General features: G+C 41.7%; 1 protein-coding gene across 4 annotated transcripts in view; it reads right to left on the reverse strand.

Moving 5' to 3' along the window:
- Window positions 1-9,364, reverse strand: part of SLC38A5 (solute carrier family 38 member 5) — a 42,907-nt gene extending 33,543 nt beyond the window's left edge. Inside the window, exons 1-2 of one of the 4 annotated variants that reach the window (XM_070938066.1) lie at window positions 9,245-9,364; window positions 1,148-1,311 (exon numbers count right to left, since the gene is read on the reverse strand). The gene's annotated coding sequence lies outside the window, so the exon portion shown is untranslated. Of the gene's footprint in view, window positions 1-1,147; window positions 1,312-8,426; window positions 8,714-9,244 lie in introns of those variants that run through there. The other 3 variants (XM_070938068.1, XM_070938069.1, XM_070938070.1) reach the window with 3 other exon arrangements.
- Window positions 9,365-19,640: the final 10,276 nt, after the last annotated feature.

A 19,640-nucleotide genomic window follows, 5' to 3' on the forward strand; every position in this document is an offset into this window, starting at 1 on the left:
AAATGAAGATCAAATTGCAAAACATATATAGGAAGAATTAACAGAGTACAAATAAAAAGATTAAGAAAATCATGGGTCTTTCTCACTGATCTCAGCTAAAATCCTTAAGACGTATGTAAGCACACATACAAAATTATGACCAAAAAAAAATTGTTTCAAATAACTACATTGGTCCATGAACTGAAACCAAACAGAACAGGTAAAATAAATGTATGGCATATTTCAATGACCTGTCCACACCAAACTGAAATAGTTTTTAATAATGAAAAAAACAAGTTTAGAAATGTTCTGAACAATGTTCTGAACAAACAAGATTCCTGCCAATGTGGAAATTTAGTTACAATTCTACCTTTAACTAATAATAGGAGAGCAATGATTGGGCATAGATAGGAACCACCTCCCTCAAAGGAGCCTTGGGCACAATCATGACTTTTGAACAATTAAACAACTGGTATCAAATTTCTGAAATGTCCTCCCAAAGATGACATTTCTAATCACCGAGTGCATTTCAGGTAGTTTGCCTCAAAATCACTTGTATTTATTTATGTGTTGCATATTATACACAAATACAGCAAAATTGGAATGAGATACATGGAAAATATAAAGATAATTATGTTATCTCTGAATAGTACAATACAGAAGTAAACAACTAGCAATTTTTAAAGATCTTGCAACTAGGTAGTCTGAAGACAAACTGGCCTATTCAGACAAGTAAAATGAAGGGGAGTTTATTGTCTAATCAATTTAGGGGTTGCAAAATTAAGGAAAATGTAGGCAGAGAGCAGGTAGAAGTCAGATGGGTTATAGTTCCTGACCTGAACAAATAACAGGTTTAGTTTCTTCATCCTTCTATCAGGCTGTTAATGGCTACAACAGTTATATTCTTTCAGAATCAAGTGGGAATATGACCCAGAGACTTCCTGTCCACATCCAGCATTTTAATCATCACTTAGTTTCTTCAGACGCTACAATTCAAACTATCAATGCACATTTTGCAGCAAGCTCTACTTTTCATTTTCTCAATAGAATATTCCTGTGTATGTTCAGAATTTAAAAAAAAGAACATTAAGAAACAACTATTGCTAAATGTCTCTTTGATGACACTAAGTCTGCAGAAGGGAGATGGGTGTGTAAAGTAACCACAAACCTTTTAGTAGATAATGTCCAGACCACTAATCTTTAGAATGAGTTCTTTCTCACAACAATCTGACTTTGCTACCCGAAGGATCCTGTTACAACAAGTATATTGTTTCTTTCACTGTTGCAGCAGATTGGATCACCAAGTTTGTACTATCGTAAGTGGGCTTCTTCCTATGATACAAAATACAAAACAATCACAACAGGAGGAATCAGCAGAGGTTGGAGCAAGTGAAAAGCATTTCTGGTTCTGAAGTTCTACTGACAAAAGGAGATTTATTTATTTATGTTTTATGTAAACTCCCACTCCCATGGCAACATCCATCAATCAATGAAATAGGCCATTTTATGGGCTCCGTTCTACTCTGGGGTCCCCAGGCCCATTGGCAAAACCAGATCTTTCAGGGTCTTGCGAAAGAGTCAGGGTGGGGGCCAATCTCCATGGGGATGATGTTCCACAGGGAGGGAATTACCAGAGAGCAGGCCCTTCTTGATCCTATTAGATCAGGGGTGTCAAACTAGCGGCCCGCAGGCCAGATGAGTCACACGCAGGCCACTCATCCCAACTCCGCGAAGGGAAAAAACATCGCGATACATCACGTGACAGCAACGTGACATGGTGAGTTTGACACCCATGTATTAGATGGACCTCCTTAGGAGAGAAGACCCATAGCATGCCTTGCCTCCTTGTTCTGGTGGGTCATGTAGATGTGACCAGGAAAAATAGTCCGTCAAATAACCTGGCCCAAGCCATGTAGGGCTTTGAAGGTGACAACCAGCACCTTTAATTGGACCCGGATGTACACAAAGACTGGGGAAATACTTGAAAACATGCTCACAATAACTAATGCAATCAGGAGAAACACTATGGAAAAGGTGGGAGGCTGAAGGAGGCAGGAAGAATATATAGCAGTTTTAATAAAATCCATTCTTTGCTCAATAATTTGAGTGGGACCCAGCAATTTACTGTGGAATAAACCCAAAGAAATTAATATGTGAACATTAGGTGGATGTTTCAAGAAATACATACAGAATTGCAGCAAAGTAAGACAGAAGAAACTTCACATCTGGTTATAGGCTATTTTCCTACATTTAGTCTACTGTCTTGTCTGTCTTGATAAGAGTTATATCTTAAACACATCAGAAGGGCACTGGGTTTGTGTTAGTTATAACTAAGGAGATATCCCATATTCACTCCTGGACTTTGTTTACAGAAAGTGGATGGCCATTGCATGGAGTTCAGTCTTTTCTCTTTTGCCCAAGAGCCAATTTTATGAAATCAACTGAAGTGAGTATCTCTTATTGAAGAGAAACTGTTTTTCTGAATTATTCGGCCTTTCTATTTTATAATTATAGTTAGCAATAAACATGTGTAAAAGGAGAATCAGGTGCAGGAAACCAAAGACTTCAAATATTGTTGAATTACAGTTCCTAGCTTGTACAGCTGACATGGGTTTACACATAGGTTGCTATGAGTTGCTGTGAGCTCATCAACATTTGAAAGCCACAGGTTCTCCAGGTTTTATGTTTTAACATGTTAAGGGGGTATTATCGTGTAAAGTCATAGAATATAAGAGATTTAGTTTATATCCCATCATTGCTCTAAGGAGCTCCAAGTGCGTTTGTGGGGTGGGGTATCACCTTTCTTTTATTTACACAAATAGACTGTGCTGAGAAAAATGGTTGAGACCAATTCACCTGGTGGATTTTAAAGTGAAGTAGGGCTTCACTGTTCAAGTCCAAATGCTAATTGCAATACAATATTAGCAATGACATCATTATACTTCTATAAATTTACACACTATTATTATAAAAATCTATTTCACTCTGTATATGGACCCAAGCTAAACAGGGCCAGGAAAGTGTGAGAATTTTGAATCTATGTACTTTAGGGTAATAAGACATTTGAGTCCTGAGCAAGATAAAACCCAATATTGTAGAAAATCAAGGTATATTTCAAATGTAGATTTCAATTCCTACGGTAGTACCTCCTCCAAATATCAGATCTGATGTGACTTTCTATATGTCTGGGGATTGCACAAGGGTAGCTCAAACCTAGCTGTTAAGTCAAGTGATTAACAAAATCCCTGAAATCTGGAAAGGAACTGGATGCTTTCCAGTAACAAATGCTAAAATATAAAGAATTGTCTGCATGGATGCAAACTGTAGTTCAAACTGTGTGGACTGACTAGCAGCACAACCGTTGCATTCTTATTCTGAGGTAAATCCCTTTGCACCCATTGGTTCTAGAAAATTGTGCGCAGCACTAAAATTGCATTGTGTAAGCCCAATGCTTACTTCAAAAGAAGCCAGGAAATGATTGTATTGCAAATGCTTACTAACCCAAAACAAAAGAAAACAAAAATATACTTTCATTGTCAAAAATAAATCAAAGTGTATGTTTGCATTTTGTCTCAACCAGTTCCACCAAAACCTCTTAAGTTATACAAACAAATAAGAGAAGCCCTCTGATTAGTTTTCTCAGCTCTACTTTCCTTTCTAGGGCATAAAATGGTCCACTTTCAAACCAGCTGCTTAAATAATTGCTGCATTTACTGACTGATTTCATGAATATCTGCTTAATGAAAAACTTCATAGAAATATGGGTGTATTTCTGTAGATGATAAAGAAGTATAAGCTTATCAACAAGTGAAGTCTTAATTTACCCAGGGAAGATATAGTCATCATATTCAGCTCCGTTACCTAAAAGATGTTAATAATTTAAAAATGAACCATACCAATGTTTGCTTGGAACTAAATCTCATAGGCTTATTCCCAGGAAAGGCTTATTCTCAGGAAAATATGTCCAAATTTGTTTTCTAAATTTGAGTTTGGTTAATCTACCAAAGAAAACATCTAACCTAAATATTGAAATTGATAATGAAATGCCAAAGTTAAGAGGACTATGGACTTAAACCAGCAAGAGCTGATTGCTGCTGTCTCATGCATTTAGGAACTCAGAGTAAGAGGGATGCTAAAGTCTTTCTGACCCTCCTATTACAAATATTAGTGATGCAACTGAGGCCTGCCACCTGTTCCTCTTTCCAAATCTTTTTTCCAAATAATTTTATTAAAGATTACAAATGGAATAAAAACTAAGAGAGACTACAAAAAATATAGAAAAAAAAACAGAATTAAAAAGAAAAAAGGAAAGTAGTCCTTCCCCCTGCATCCCAGCAAATGTAAACAATTTTACTAGCGTATCATCATTTCTTAATACAACATATACTCTCTTTTCCCCATAGCTTATCTCTAAACTAAAAACAAAATCCAAAAACGTTGTCGTTGTTCCTTATCAACAGAAGTTGAATAAGGAAAACCAGATATAATTAATTAATTAATTAATTAATTTTGTCAAGCATATATAACAGGTAAAAGTATAAACATAATTTGAATACATGAAAAGAGTAAGTAAAAAGGAATATTAGGACAGGGACGGTAGGCACACTGGTGCACTTATGCACGCCCCTTACTGACCTCTTAGGAATGGGGTGAGGTCAACAGTAGACAGTTTAAGGTTAAAGTTTTAGAGGTTTTGGGAAGAAACTACAGAGTCAGGTAGTGCATTCGAGGCATTGACCACTCTGTTACTGAAGTCATATTTTCTGCAATCGAGTTTGGAGCGGTTTACCTTGAGTTTGTATCTATTATTTCCTCGTGTATTGTTGTGGTTGAAGCTGAAGTAGGCATTGACAGGTAGGGCATTGTGGCAGATAATTTTATGTACTATGCTTAGGTCAGACTGAAGTCGGCGTAGTTCTAAGTTGTCTAAGCCCAAAATTTTGAGTCTCGAATGAATAGGCCAACCATATATTCCTTTCCTGTGCTTTTGAACAATTTTGATTTTTAACCCCTTCAAATAAAATCCCAGAACTTTATTTCTGTTCATCTTTTTCTTTCTCCCAAGAAACTTTCAGAACTTTAAAATATCTCTTTTGTATATCCAGAAGTAAGCTATGTCTCTTTTTTCGGTCACTTCTCAAAAAGATTTTAATAGATTTCTTTTATCCCTCCCTCTTTCCAAATCAAGGTACAGTGCATACAGGAATCAGGCAATTCTTATCAGATTGCCTGGTTCCAACAGAGGTATTCAAGAAGTCCCATAGCTTCTCTATGGGGATGATTCCTATAAGTGCGAAGAAAATGGTGACCAAAGAAGCTAGATAAGCTGGCCCCTGGGTTGGATTAGAACCTGTCACCTGGTGGCTTTCACCAACTAGCAAACAGGTAGTCCTTGACACACAGCAGTTCGTTTAGTGACCATTCAAAGTTACAAATGTCACTGAAAAAAGTGACTTATGATCATTTTTCATACTTACAGCCATTGCAAGCATCCCCATGGTCACCTGATCAAAATTCAGACACTTGGCAAGTGACTCATATTTATGACGGTTGCAGTGTCGTGTAGATACATGTACAGGGGTCATGTAAATCACCTTTTACAACCTTCTGATAAGCAAAGTCAATGGGGAGGCCAGGTTCACTTAGCAACCACGTTACTAACTTAACAACTATAGTGATTCACTTAACAACTGTGGCAAGAATGGTCATAAAATGGGGCAAAATTCACTTAACAAATGTTTCACCTCGCAACAGAAATTTTGAGATCAACTGTGGTCATAAGTCAACGACCACCTGTACAACCTTGAAACCCAACCTACAGTGAGCTGCTCTCTTGTGTGAGAAAGTCTTTTCAATACATCCGCCTAGATCAGAAAGACTTCTGTAGAAGACTCACCTGGTATCTATAGTTGAGAGTGTTCTTTCTGTACTGTGGATAGCACTAAAGGCAAAATTAAACTGGGAGCCAGAAGACGATTTAAAAGGTCCACAGCCATCATCACCAAAGCAAGTGTCTTCCCTGAAAAGATTGCCAATTTCCCCACTCCAATGCATAGATACTTTGAAATAAGCTGCACGTGCTACCTTCATATTAGGTGACAACACTGGGAGGAGCAATACGCGGCAGCATAAATATGTTCAGTGCACATCCGCTTTAAACAAAAAACACACACCATCCTGGGGACAGCCATCAATCGGCAGGAAAAAGACCAAGATTTAAAACAAGCATTTTTTCCCTAGATTTGCTGTTTAAAGAAACTCCCAAAGGCAGAGTCTTATTTCGTGACCTGCCCCCACCCCCATGTTCTTTTCCCCAGAATCCAGATGCTGACAAACATTAGCATCAGCCAAGCCATGCCCAAAGACAACTGCAGCTATTCTTGTCGGTCTTGCTTCGGGTGGAAAAAGTGCTGAAATTGCTTCCAGCTGTATCCATATGCAGCCTGCTTCATTCTTTCGTTTTCCCCCACGCAACTGTAGGCACATGAGGACAACCAGACAAATATGCGCCTTCCCCAACTTAAAACTGCAAGTGCCGAGCATGGAAAGTAGGAGAAGGCATACGCTCTGCAGCCACTCCCTTTCTGAGGTTGCAGGATAATTTTTTTCTTCTGACCTGTATCTTGCTTCCTGGATTAGCTGGAAAGACCACCTCTCCATTTGCAAGAGAAGAAATGAGCATTACTGTCTAGACACAAAATGAAATGGTCGCTGTGTACTCCAGGCCAATGGAAAAAAACTGCAGAGGCCAGAAGATGACAGGGCTTGATATATGAATGAAATAAACCTACTGGCCAGGGTTTGGGAGAGTAACTGAGCCCTACGCAATTTCTGTTTGGTCCCAGGTTGATCTCAGTTTGTTGAAAGGAGCAGGAATGCCGCTTGACCCTGAAAGACTCTGGCAGCAATCTTGATGCAACTCAACTGCATAGCCCTCCCAGGGTATCTTCAGTGCTGAAACCAAGCCCAAAATAAAACTAGGAAAAATGCTTCCAAGTCTATATAACATCTCAGGGCTGTTTACACATCATTTGATGACTCAAATTTTCCATTATTTTAAGCATATGGGTTACAAAGACCTAACCTCCTCAGCTACAACGTTCACATTGCCTACCCTACAATGCTTACTAGCATCAGTCCTCCAAAACTAGTTCAGACAAACAGAATTCCCAGTGATTACTTTACACGTCCAAATGCATCATCACAGGCAAAAAGCTACAACCAAGATGAGTTCACACATTTTATGAAGTATACATTCACTTTAATATAAACTCAAACCTATGAATAAAGGTTTACAAATGCAAAGGACTAGGTTCACACATTGCACTAAATCGGGCCACAGTTGCCCATCCCTCTACTAAATCAAAGCCAAGTTAACCAGCGTATGATTTAGTGCAACAATGTACGATTGCAGCTAGGATTGTTTCCAGTGTAATCTTTTCAATCTCTGCTGCTGACTACTAAGGGCAGAGAAACACATTCTCACGTTGTGAATCAGTATTAATTCCAAGGAAAATTTGAGCCTTGGCAATTCTCCATTTGGATCCGGCAAAGGAGCTAAAGCTCATCCTGATTTAAAAATAAATATATTCTTTGAACACAGACCCAAACAGGAAGAGGAGAGAAAGAATAGGCTCACTACAATCTTCTATACAGGATCTCTGATCAGTCCTGGTGTTTATGACTGTAGCAGCATCCCCAAGGTCATTTGATTGAAATTCAGGTTGCACTTGGCAACTGATATGTATCTGCCATGGTTGCACTGTATTGGGGACATGTGATCACCATTTGTGATCTTCCCAGCTAGCTTCCGACAAGCAAAGTCAATGGTGGAAGCTATATTGGCTTAACAACTGCATGATTCACTTAACAACTGCAGCAATTCATTTAGCAATCATGGCAAAAAAGGTAATAAGTCAGGCCTGATTCATTTAACAATCAACTTTCTTAGCAACCGCAATTTGGGTCCCAATTATGGTCATAAGTCAAGGGCTACCTGTATGGCAGCACCAAAGGGATTCAAATACACTGTTTATCGTAACACTAATTTCTAATTGTATGGACCATCTTGATGATTCAAAAGGCTAAGTATTAATAAACTGAGTTTAGGTCATCTTATGTACCGGATACACACTTAACATGAAAAAGTATATACAACACAGTACTGTATTCCCAATCCCTGCCATGCTAAACACTGCTATCTTACTTCTCCAACAAGACTTCTCCGATTCCCAGAGATGCCCCGCAATTTATAATCCATGTTCAAGTTTGACAGACTTAATTCTCTTTGAACTCGGGACCATTTCAAGCAGGATCCACCACTCCCCACCCCCACCCCCCAAAATGCACCACAAGTCTAAGCCGGTATCCGATGTTCAATTTTAGCTAAAACTCCTGTCCAATAAATTTGTCCGCTCTAAAATCCAACAAATATTTGCGCTGGTTACCTTTATTTAACCCACCTTTATTTAAACGATCGGGTGGTTGGCAGGTTGTTCTCGGCTCCAGGGAGGATCGATTTCGCATGTGTGCTTGGACTGTCTGTGTCTGTGTCTGTGTGTGTGTGTGCGCGCGCGCGCGCTTGCATACAATATAAGTCTATATATTTCGAGAGAGCCCACGTGGCAACAACTAATCACCCAAAATAAAACACCCAGCCCTTCCAGCCAACTGCTTGCCGAGAGGCTGAGCTACGACAACCCTAGTTTCTTGGCCGAAACCCCTGGTTTTTCCCCCTCCCCACCGTCCTGAGCGCTAGCAAGAAGCCGCCCCTCCGCGCCCTCTCTTCCCCGCAGAGGCCCCCTAAAAGGGGTTTGTCTCTTGCTTGTACGCGTTGGCTTTCCCGGCCAAACCCACCAACATACAACCGCGGGACCCAGTGCCGCCGAGAAGCACCCCTACACACACAAACTCACACACACAACTGCTTGTCCCTTGGTGACCCCCGCGCTTTTGGCCCAAGTTTCTTCGAGGTCCCTTTGCAGTCTCTGCGGCCGGCGGGGAAAAGTGGGCGCTCTCCCAAAGGGACCCTCGGCGGAGGTACGAAGGGGAGGGGGGAGAGAGATTTGGAGAGGGCAAGCAAAGGGGCCCTCCTTCTTTTCCTCTTGAGCCCGCACGACCTCCTCGTTCCCCCCCCCTCCCCGCTTTCCAAGACGGGCGGCCGCTCCGACGGGACATCTGATGCAACAGCTCGAACGGATTGCAAAGGAGGAGCAGCGCGCGCCTCGTTCCGTCCGCGCCGTCCTCTTCTGGACAGCACACTCACCTTCTGCTTTTCTTGAAGGAAGAATCGGAGCCTTAAGAGAGGTTTCCCCTCCGAAGAGAGAGAGAGAGAGAGACAGACAGACAAGACAGAGAGAAGAAGGGAAGTGGTGCGGAGCGGAGGTTTTGGGGCTAGAGGGGGCAGCTCTCCCAGCGCGCGCAAACATATACACAGAGAGGCACTCTAGACGCGGACAGGGACGGACCGACGGGCGAGCGCGTGCCACCCTCGCAGCCAATCACACCCCGAGGAATTAGACTTCAGAAGAATGCGGCCCGGGACGGGGGGAGGTGGGGGGGCGCGTGGAACAAGAGCAGGTGAAGCGCGGGCTCTCTTTTTGTTCCTCGCAGTCAGTCGGAGGCTTCGGTGGTCTTGCTGAGCGTTCCGGCGCCCGGGGAAATTCCAACAATCTGAAGAAGCCCTGCGAGAGATTCCGTGGTCGGATTTCATCGTGCATGCATTTTTGGGGCTAGTAGTAGACGTGTCCCGTTAACACACTAAGGGGCAGTGCTTTACAGATAGCCCTCGACTCACAACAGTTCGTTTAGTGACCGTTCAAAGTTGCAACCTAAAAAAGCGATTTATGGCCGTTTTTCACACTTATGACCGTGGCAGAATCCCTATGGTCACATGATTAAAAGTCAGATGCTTGGCAACTGGTTCATATTTATGACGGCTGCGGTGTCCCTGATGTCAGCCAATCAGCTTTTGCGACATTCTGACAAGCCCAGTCAGTGGGGAATCCAGATTCACTTAACAACCCTGTAACTAACTTGACAACAGGGATTCGCTTAACAACTGTGGCACAAGAAAAGTCATACAATGGGGCAAACTCACTTAAGTAATGTTTCCGTTAGCAACATAAATGTTGGGCTCAATTGTGGTTGTAACTCGAGGACTACCTGTATCTCTCTGTATTTTGTTCTACTCATCAGTGGTTCATAAATGCATGTCTTGTCATTTGATGTTAACACCTGCTGTGTCAATGAGACACTACAGATCTACTAGTAGTCTGTAAACACTGGCTTATGCCACTGCCATGCATTTCTGCAGATGCAGCAGTCCAAAATGCAGCAAATAACTTGCAGTCAAAAGCGATTTGCATAATATGAACCAGATGATACTGCACTTAACTATCCTGTTTCCCCCAAAATAAGACATCCCCTGATAATAAGCCCAATCGGGCTTTTGAGCGCATGGCAATAAGGCCAAGCGCTTATTTCAGGGTTCAAAAAAATAAAATACGGGGCCTTATTTTCGGGGAAACACGATATGTTATGAGCCGAGGTGGCGCAGTGGTTAGAGTGCAGTACTACAGCTACTTCAGCTGACTGTTAGTTCAGCAGATCAGCAGATCAAATCTCACCGGCTCAAGGTTGACTCAGCCTTCCATCCTTCCGAGGTGGGTAAAATGAGGACCCAGATTGTTGGGGGCAATATGCTAATGCTAATCTGCAATATGCTATATGCTAACTTTGTAAACCGCTTAGAGAGGGCTGTAAAGCACTATGAAGCGGTATAGAAGTCTAAATAAAAAAAAAATATGTAAGCCAGCTCTTTGGCAAATAGTTTTAAAAGGTTAAATGAAAAATTTGTATGCAGGATTTGCAGCATATGAGATGGTTCATTTATACATGCAGGGTCGAGCTGAGGACTTTGTGCAGTCCTCTCGCCCCTTCTGTTCAACATTTATGTAAAGCCGCTGGGCGAGATCATCCGTGACTTTGGGGTGGAGTTCCATCAGTACGCTGATGACACTCAGCTGTACATCTCCACCCCAGGCCACCCCAACGATGCCCTTGAAGTGATGTCCCAGTGCCTGGAGGCCGTGCGGGCCTGGATGGGGAGAAACAGGCTCCGACTCAACCCTTCCAAGACCGAGTGACTGTGGCTTCCGGTGTCCCGATATAGCCAGCTGGTGCCATCGCTGGCTATTAGGGGCGAATCACTGGCCCCCACGGAGAGGGCTCGTAACTTAGGCATCCTCCTGGACGCACGGCTGTCTTTAGAAGAGCACATGACGGCCGTGGCCAGGGGGGCTTTTTATCAGGTTCGCCTGATACGCCAGTTGCGTCCCTTTCTGGATCGGGACTCCCTACGCACGGTCTCTCAAGCACTCGTCACTTCCCGCCTGGACTACTGCAATGCTCTCTACATGGGGCTCCCCTTGGGGTGCACCCGGAGGCTGCAGTTGGTCCAGAACGCAGCCGCGCGGGGGATTATGGGAGCGACGGGGCGCTCACATATAACACCTCTCCTGCGCGAGCTGCACTGGCTTCCTGTGGTCTTCCAGGTGCGCTTCAAAGTATTGGTGACCACCTTTAAAGCGCTCCATGGCTTAGGGCCGGGGTATTTGCGAGACCGCCTTCTGCCGCCGATAGCCTCCCACCGACCGGTTCGCTGACACAGAGAGGGCCTCCTCAGGGTGCCATCGGCCAGGCAGTGCCAGCTGGTGACCCCCAGGGGGAGAGCCTTCTCTGTGGCAGCACCCACCCTCTGGAATGACCTGCCCCCTGAGATACGCACGATATCAGACTTCCGGACTTTTCGTCGGGCCCTGAAGACACACTTGTTCCATCTAGCTGGGCTGGCTTGATCCCATCCTCTTAGTTTTTAAATCGAAATTAGGTTTTAATTGGGTTGTTTTAAATTCGGGCCAAAATTATTTAATTGTTTTTAAAATGTTTTTAAATTTTATATACTGTTTTATCCTGGCTGTACACCACCGTGAGTCCCGCAGGAGAAGGGCGGTATAGAAATATAATAAAATAAATAAATAAATAAATAAATAAATAAATAAATAAATAAATAAATACATACATACATACATGACATCAAGTGGTAAATATACATGTGGGTATTGGTCTATGGATAAAAATAAATATTCATAAGACACGTGTGAAAATCAGGCACAATTTTGCCATGTACTATATGCAACATTTTTCAAATTTATCACTGGCTGTTGGGGTTTTTTTTGCATATAATAAAACACATGAATGAATGAATGATTGTAGGGCAGTGATCTTTAAAAAACAGAGAAGATGCTATTGGCCCACAGAATTAAAACTCCCAGGAGATCACAAACACAAGATACGTGTGTGTGTTTAAATAAATTACATAGAAAGTCAATACATTTTATATAGTATATATCAGAGTGTAAGCTACAGGACAGTTAGTAACAATAAGATATTTTATAAACTTCACTGTATTTCCCTATTCCACCCCACCCAAGCATTTCCATTCATACCCTTCCAATCCAACCAGCATAACCCCCAAGTTTGCTAATGCCTCCTCCTATATAGTTGGCAGAAATAAAAGAAATGATTGTAGCACAACATCACAAGATGGCCCTCTGAAAAACCTGATTGCTTTGATTCCTGCCAAATTACAAATAGGACTGGAATGCCTTCCTTTAATTTAATGAAGACCAAGCTTGTGGCTGAGGCTCACTGGGCCCACTTCCAACTGCCTGCAAAATGTTTATTGGAAACCAGTTAATTTCTCAGAACATTCCATATATCAGGAAACTTTTTAAAAAGGGGCTGGAGCAAGAGGGCATTGGGAGAGTCACAGCCGAGGTTAATGATCAGCACAATTTCTAAAACACTGTTACTCAACCTCAGTAATTTTAAGATGGGTGCATTTCAGTTTCCACAATTCCCTAGCCAGCAGGCCCACACATCTTAAAGTTCTTGAGAGTGAGAAACACTGGTCTAAAAAATGTGCATTAATAATGATGTGGAAGAAGAATCTCATATTGTTTATGAAGTTAATAGTGTTTTCATGGCAAATCAGATTGATTATTCTCTTCCCAGGTAGGCTACTCATTATTTACAGTACAGTGGTACCTTGGTACTCATTATTTATTGGTTCTGGGAGGCATGATGAGTACCATAAAGGATGAATTTTTCCCATAAGGAATAATGTAGTGAGTCATAAGGCAGCCGAAGCTGACAAGCTCTAGCTTGTGCGTTGAGTACCAAACAAACAATGAGTACCGGGACAAAATTTTCATGTCAAAATGCGTTGAGTACCAAATTTGATGAGTTTCAAAGCAATTAAGTACCAATATACCACTGTAATTCCCACTTTCAAAATCCTACAAATTACCTCGTAGGAAATCCTACAATTTATATTGCTTCCTGAGCCAGCTCTACCATCCGGCAGCAGCAGGAAATTAGCATTACAGATAAGGAGTACTGGAAGGGAGGAGAAGCAGCATGGGCACTCTCTTTGCTGTTCTTCCTGGACTCTCCAACTATGTCCTTCTATTGATGGACAACATTCTTCCCCACCTTTCCTAGACTTCCTCCTAGCCTCTGGTTATGCATTCCTTAGGACATGGCTCCATCCATGGCTCATGCTGGTCCAATTCCATCCATTTCTGCAGATGGCCTTGGAAGTAGAAGGATCTTGTCCTTTATTTCAGATAGCAGAAGATCTTGGGCTGATCCTGTTAGGACTAGAATTGTCAGATGTTCTGCTCAAAACAGACAATTTGGTACAATTGGTTTCTTTCTCTGCTGTTTATATTGTATGCAAAGCATGTAAACAAATTCACTACCATTGTGGCTGTATAAGGACCTGTTTATCGGCTCAGTTTTAGCCAAGTTTCGGAAGAAGCTTGCTCTTGAATTTCCATTTTCACCCAGGTACAGGCCTTTAAACCAGCTTGTGCTGACATTGGTAATAATTAGGCTGCCTTACTAATGAGGTATCAACAATTGGTTAAAACAACTTGGGATTCCAAAGGATGAAGGATTAATGCCAAAGGTACTTGAGGTGACCTCAGAAAGTTTTGGTCAGCTCTTTTCCTCCAATGCCACTTCCCCTCCAGGCTATACGGTCTTACACCCAACAGATCTGATGCCATGGAAAAGTTGTCAATTGCAGTCTCTGATTATGTGGTACAGTCAACCCTATCATGTCTTTGCAACAATGCTCAGGGAAGGATGCGCATGATAAAGCTGGGTGCTTCACGCAGTGATAGCTAGAACTATATGAATGCTATATTTCAAAATCTGTCACCAAAAACACCTGAATTTTGCAGAGGAGTGCATTATGCAATCATTGCTTCTATTGATTAACTACTTTGTATAATTTATCCTGCTTTTGACCTCATGGAAAGAACATTGTGTAATGCAAGGTAATAAAGCCTTGCCCCTCAGTAGCTGCATTGACTACATCACTACCCCACCTCCTTTTTTTTTTTTTAAACTGACCTCTGAATAAACTGGCCTGGATGACTTGCTTTCAGGAAACTCTTTGCATCCCTTGTAGGAGAACTTTGTTCAAAGATTTTAATTAAAGATCTTGTTAAAAGATTTTAATTAACATGGGATTTGTATGTTGGTTTATTCAAAAGATTGAAAAACTTTCTTCAATAGCGCTCCTCTGGGGTAGCACTATTTCAATTTTACTTTCCTCCAGTGGTGGGTTGCTCTCGGTTCTGTCTGGTTCTTTAGAACCGGTAGTAAAAGCAGCGGGAGGCTCCGCCCACCCACCCAGACGTCATAATTGACGATCTGCGCATGCGCAGAAGCATGCACATGCGCGTGCTCCCATTGCGAACTGATAGTAAAGGTAAGTAGAACCCACCCCTGCTTTCCTCCCATATCTCTCCTACATTGCCTTTTATTACAGATAATCGTCAACTTGCAACTGTAATTGAGCCTGTAATTATGGTCATAAATCATGGCGTTTGTTAAATGAGTCACCATGTGACCACACTCAATTTTACGGCTTTTTTCATGGCAGTCTTTAAGTGAATGTGGTGGTCATTAAACAAACCAATTTTCTCCAATAGATTTTTTTTGTCGGAAATTGGCAAGAATCACCAAAAACTGCAGTCATGTCAACAGCTACAAATGCAAGCCAACTGCCATCCAAAATACAAACACATGACACATAGCAAGTATGTGTTTTTGGGTTGCTGGAACTTCAAAATTTGGTTGTAAATAGCTCTAGGGAGGTCCATCTTAACTTCTAATGATCACTAAGGGACCGGTCATTAAGCAAGGACTTCCAATATCTACCATGTCTGCTAACAGCTACCTGGGAAAGCTAGCATACAGAAGGTACATTGCCTGATTGTCAAGAATTTTCCTACTAGTTCTGAGAGCAGCCTGACACACTCAGAAGAACCACAAACCATCTGAATAGTATTATCAGGGGCTGGCAAAATTTGTTCCCAGTTTCATGTGACCAGATTCAGTTTCAACTGAAGAAATGGCAAGAGAACTACTGAGGCACCAAAGTACCTGCAAGGGGCATTTCCCAGTCCCAACTGGTCACTTATTGATACTTCAAATAATCAAGGAGAAAAAAAGGCTCAGGCTTAAGAGTGTTTACTCTCACATTTCCCACTGTTTTGTTAACATGAACTCCTGAAGGCTGCCCAACCGATCTACAATCTTTCAGTGGTTTAGATGAACATTTGGACAAGTAGAGACCTGAGCACATTTTCAGATTTATTTCTTTGCATGTAATTCTCTCCTTCCCATTTCACTCCCTCTCAATTTCTCCCTTGGTTCTTTTGATTATAATGTATTTTGTTTGATGTTATACACTATATTTACTTTGGCACTCTTAGGGCTTTTTACGTTATACAGTAAATGCTGTCCTGCTCTTTTCCGTCTTTCATTCAAGCCACACTTCTCCAATTATTGTTAACTTGATTTCTTGTTTATGTGATGCTTGTTAAATTTGGCAGTCAGCTGGTAAAACTGTTAACTGTTACTAGTTTCCCTTCAAAGGGCAACCTCTTTGTCGCAGAAATAACTTCCCAACATTAATAAAACTTTTCAGACACAAGCCTATGCCCTTCCAGAAGCTACTGAACTGAACTACAATTCCCACCAGCCCTAGGAGCTGTAGCTTGGCAAATTTGGGGGAAGGCCTCAAGTTCCATCATCAATGCAAAGGATCAATATCCACAAACAATACTATGTTTTGCTTTGAGCTACCTAATGATGAATTTTATCCTGTTGGTTTCTATGGTCTATAATACTCTTGAATGCAAAAATGATTATAAGTATGTTGAACTTTGATATTGCCTGGAAATTATTATTCCCTAATCCTAGGGGTGTTGAGGGTGAGCTGTGATGATGCAAGGCATTTTCTACATGATCTGGGACACTATTTATGATGCCTTTTCTATACTGAAGCCTCATTCTGTTTCTCTAGGCTCAAAACTCCTCTTTTGCCCCACCTGGCAGGCAGTTAAAATTTGGCAAACTAAGGCTCTGTTCTTGTTGCAGCTGTTGCCTACAGGGCCTTTCCCATGAAACAGAGTATGGAGATAAGAAAATCAGCCAACCACAGGCATGCTCTTATCCCGCAGGAGCTCCACTCCTACTTCCTCTCTTGCTGCTGCCACACATACAATCATTTCCTCACTTCAAATTCCAGGAGCTCCTGCCATCCACAGGAGATCTGGTCTCATTGTTCTGCTGAGGGCCTGATGGGACACAGGACCCTTTGGCTCTGCATGCATCAATGGCCTGATGCTGCTTTGTCTTTCTACACTGCCCTTACAGGAAATCCTGGTCTTGGAAGACACTATGAGGAGCTTCCTTGAACAGATTCAGTGCCCTAGGCCCAAGCGTGGTGTATGCAAGGCCATGGTCAAAATGGCATTAAACTTACTTACCAGAGGTTCCCCTTTGGCATATTATCTTAACTTTTGTATTTGTATGTTTTTTTTAATTTTGGCTGTTCACCGCCCTGAGTCCCCTCTGGGAGAAGGGCGGTATACAAATTAAATAAATAAATAAATAAATAAATATTGAAAGAGAAAAGAATTTCAGAATTCCTCTGAGCATAGGTAGAGTATATTTAGTCCACTCAGATAATGCAGACCACGCTTACATCCTGCTCCAAAGCTTTCAGGCCAATAGAAGATCCAATACTTTTTTTTTGGCAAATGAACCACAAATTACATTCAAGATGATAATTTGAAAGAAGGAAACTGGCCAAGCACACAAACAAGACCTTGAGGTCTTCCCCGCCTCCCTCCAAAATCATCCTAATTTACCAGCCACAGGTGAACTGGAAAAGTGAGGCAGTTTGCCGTACTTAACACTTGAAAAGACCACCAGTCCTTTGAAAGGCTAACATTGACTTTAATTAGCCCAAGCTGGCTGGCCCAGCTCGCCTCATTTGCTCTCTTGGAATGATTAAACTTCCAGTTTTCTATGAATTGGAAAATTTCCAAGGAAAGCCTTTTAGAGCCAGAAGAGACACAGCAGCATGATTTCTTGACTGATCCTTTCTCAAACTGTTAGTTGAGTGCAGGTTCGGATCCACAAGTTTGGAGAATACAGTTCCTTATTGTGCCAATATTTGGAAAACCAAAGCTCGCTTCCCGAGCCACACAAATCCCCTGCACACCAAGCCATGATTTGTTTCATCAATATTTCTTGAATAAATCACCATTGCTTTAGTACACTGAACATACAAAACCAACATTCTGCCCTTAGTAGATAGGTGCAAATCTATGCTTTATGAAAGCTCATAAAGCATAGGGGGTATATTCAAAAACAGCCTGCAAACTGTTAGAATATCAAATCTGGGAATTCCAGGAACAACAGACCCATCCCAACACATCTGAAAATTGCCATGTTGAGGAAAACCAATATGCTTTGAGCTTTTCTTCCAAGCTCCTACAGTATGAAAGAGCAAGCCAATGGGGGAGAATCAATGCAGACACTCAGCTGCTATTGCCTGCAAGGCAGAAAAGATAGGAGGCCTCAAATAAGCAGCTCCCTTCTAAAGTGGGAAATGCTAAAGTTGACACTTGCCTCTGGAGTCCAGCCCTTCTCCTTTTTTGGGAGATGCCAGATGCTTGAGGACAAGGCCTGTGGCTGTTCATTGACGTGAGCAAAGAACTGCATATGGAACAGGCTTTGAGGCCCCCTCTTTTCCCTGGAATGACAATCATACAATCTTCTGTACAAGGATGTGGCCTAAAAGCTTTGTCTTTAAACTGAAGGGGGGGGGTGCTAAATTTAGGTGACGGTCTGGAGTCAGTTAAAGCTCAAAGAAAACTGAACAATGAGAGTGAGCCTGCTGAAGAGGCAGTCTTGATTTTCAATATCCCATTCTTTAAAGAGAAATTAATAGTTTAGGAATGCTTATCCAATCCTTTCGCTGGACAAGTGCTATTTAAGGTGAATCAGAGTTGGAGAAAACCCATTGTTTTTTTCCCCCCCAAAGAAAACTTCCTTTTTTTAAAGAGGAACTCTGAATTTCTCTTTTTAAAGTCTATTATGTTTTTAAACATAATAGACTTTGAAGACTCCTAGTCTGAAAAAGTATCTCCCTTTGAGGAACTAGCAAACGGAAGGTTAGATATTGTAAGTTAATTTGAGGATCTTCATGCTCTGGAGAATTAAAGGAGAAATCTGAGGTTCCAGTTGTGAAAGATAAATGGGATGTCTCTGGACCTTGTTTTAATTTTATTTTAACCAGTTCATCCAGTTATCTTGAATATTAAAATGAAGAGCAACTACATGTTTATGGGCAGGAATCAGTAAGCTGCTTAGAATCATCTTGGTTGAAACAGCATAGACATATTTTGCAAGCATTTGCAAATAAACCTGGCTATTTAGCTTGAAAACTACATATGTTTATGTTTACCTGAGAGAACATCCCATTGAACTTAATAGGATTTCCTTTTCTTCTTAAATTGGCCTTTACTGAGGCAGGCAGGCAGGCAGGCAGGCAAAAGGAGAGGCCATTCTTGTACTAAAATGGATTCCACTAACTTGTGATTGTACCAAATCTTCATCCCTAGAAATTACCAAAACTGAGGTCAAAGGGGGAGCTGTAAGCAGCATTCAGGTGCCCTGTCTCATGTATGTCATGAGGTTATTCAGAAAGAGCAATCATGCCAATTCAATTAAACTTACTTCCTGACCCATCCACAGTCATGTAGTTCCACTTAGAATGGTGGCTCAATGCCATTCAGCCAAGGAAAGATATCATTAGCTGAGGCATAAGGATCCTTGGATTTGGGGGCAAGGCCCTCTCTGGGCAGCTGGTTATCTTGCAAGACACAAGGCATGCAGATCTCCTACCCCAGCTTCAGAGCTTCTTGTGTGCTCTGTGCTGCCTGAGACAGTCAAGCTCTTTGGGGCAATGCTAAAAGGGCAGGTTTACAAAACAAAAACAAAACTGGCTTTGTGTCATGTGCTTTTATATTGAGCAGTACTGACAAACCTTTATTAACATTCAGGCCCAAGTGAACCCTCATCTGGCAATCCTAACAACTCAACTATGTTCACAAGAAATAGATACGCTGTAATGCAATATTGTGTGTAAATCACCCAAAGAAAGATTGGGTGGTATAGAAATGTAAGAAATAAATGCATGAATCTTCACATTTGTAACTAGTTTC

Source organism: Pituophis catenifer, unplaced genomic scaffold (genome assembly GCF_029215685.1).
Source record: "Pituophis catenifer annectens isolate HBS135680 unplaced genomic scaffold, rPitCat1.0.hap2 SCAF_2, whole genome shotgun sequence".
Taxonomy (NCBI): Eukaryota; Metazoa; Chordata; class Lepidosauria; order Squamata; family Colubridae; genus Pituophis; species Pituophis catenifer.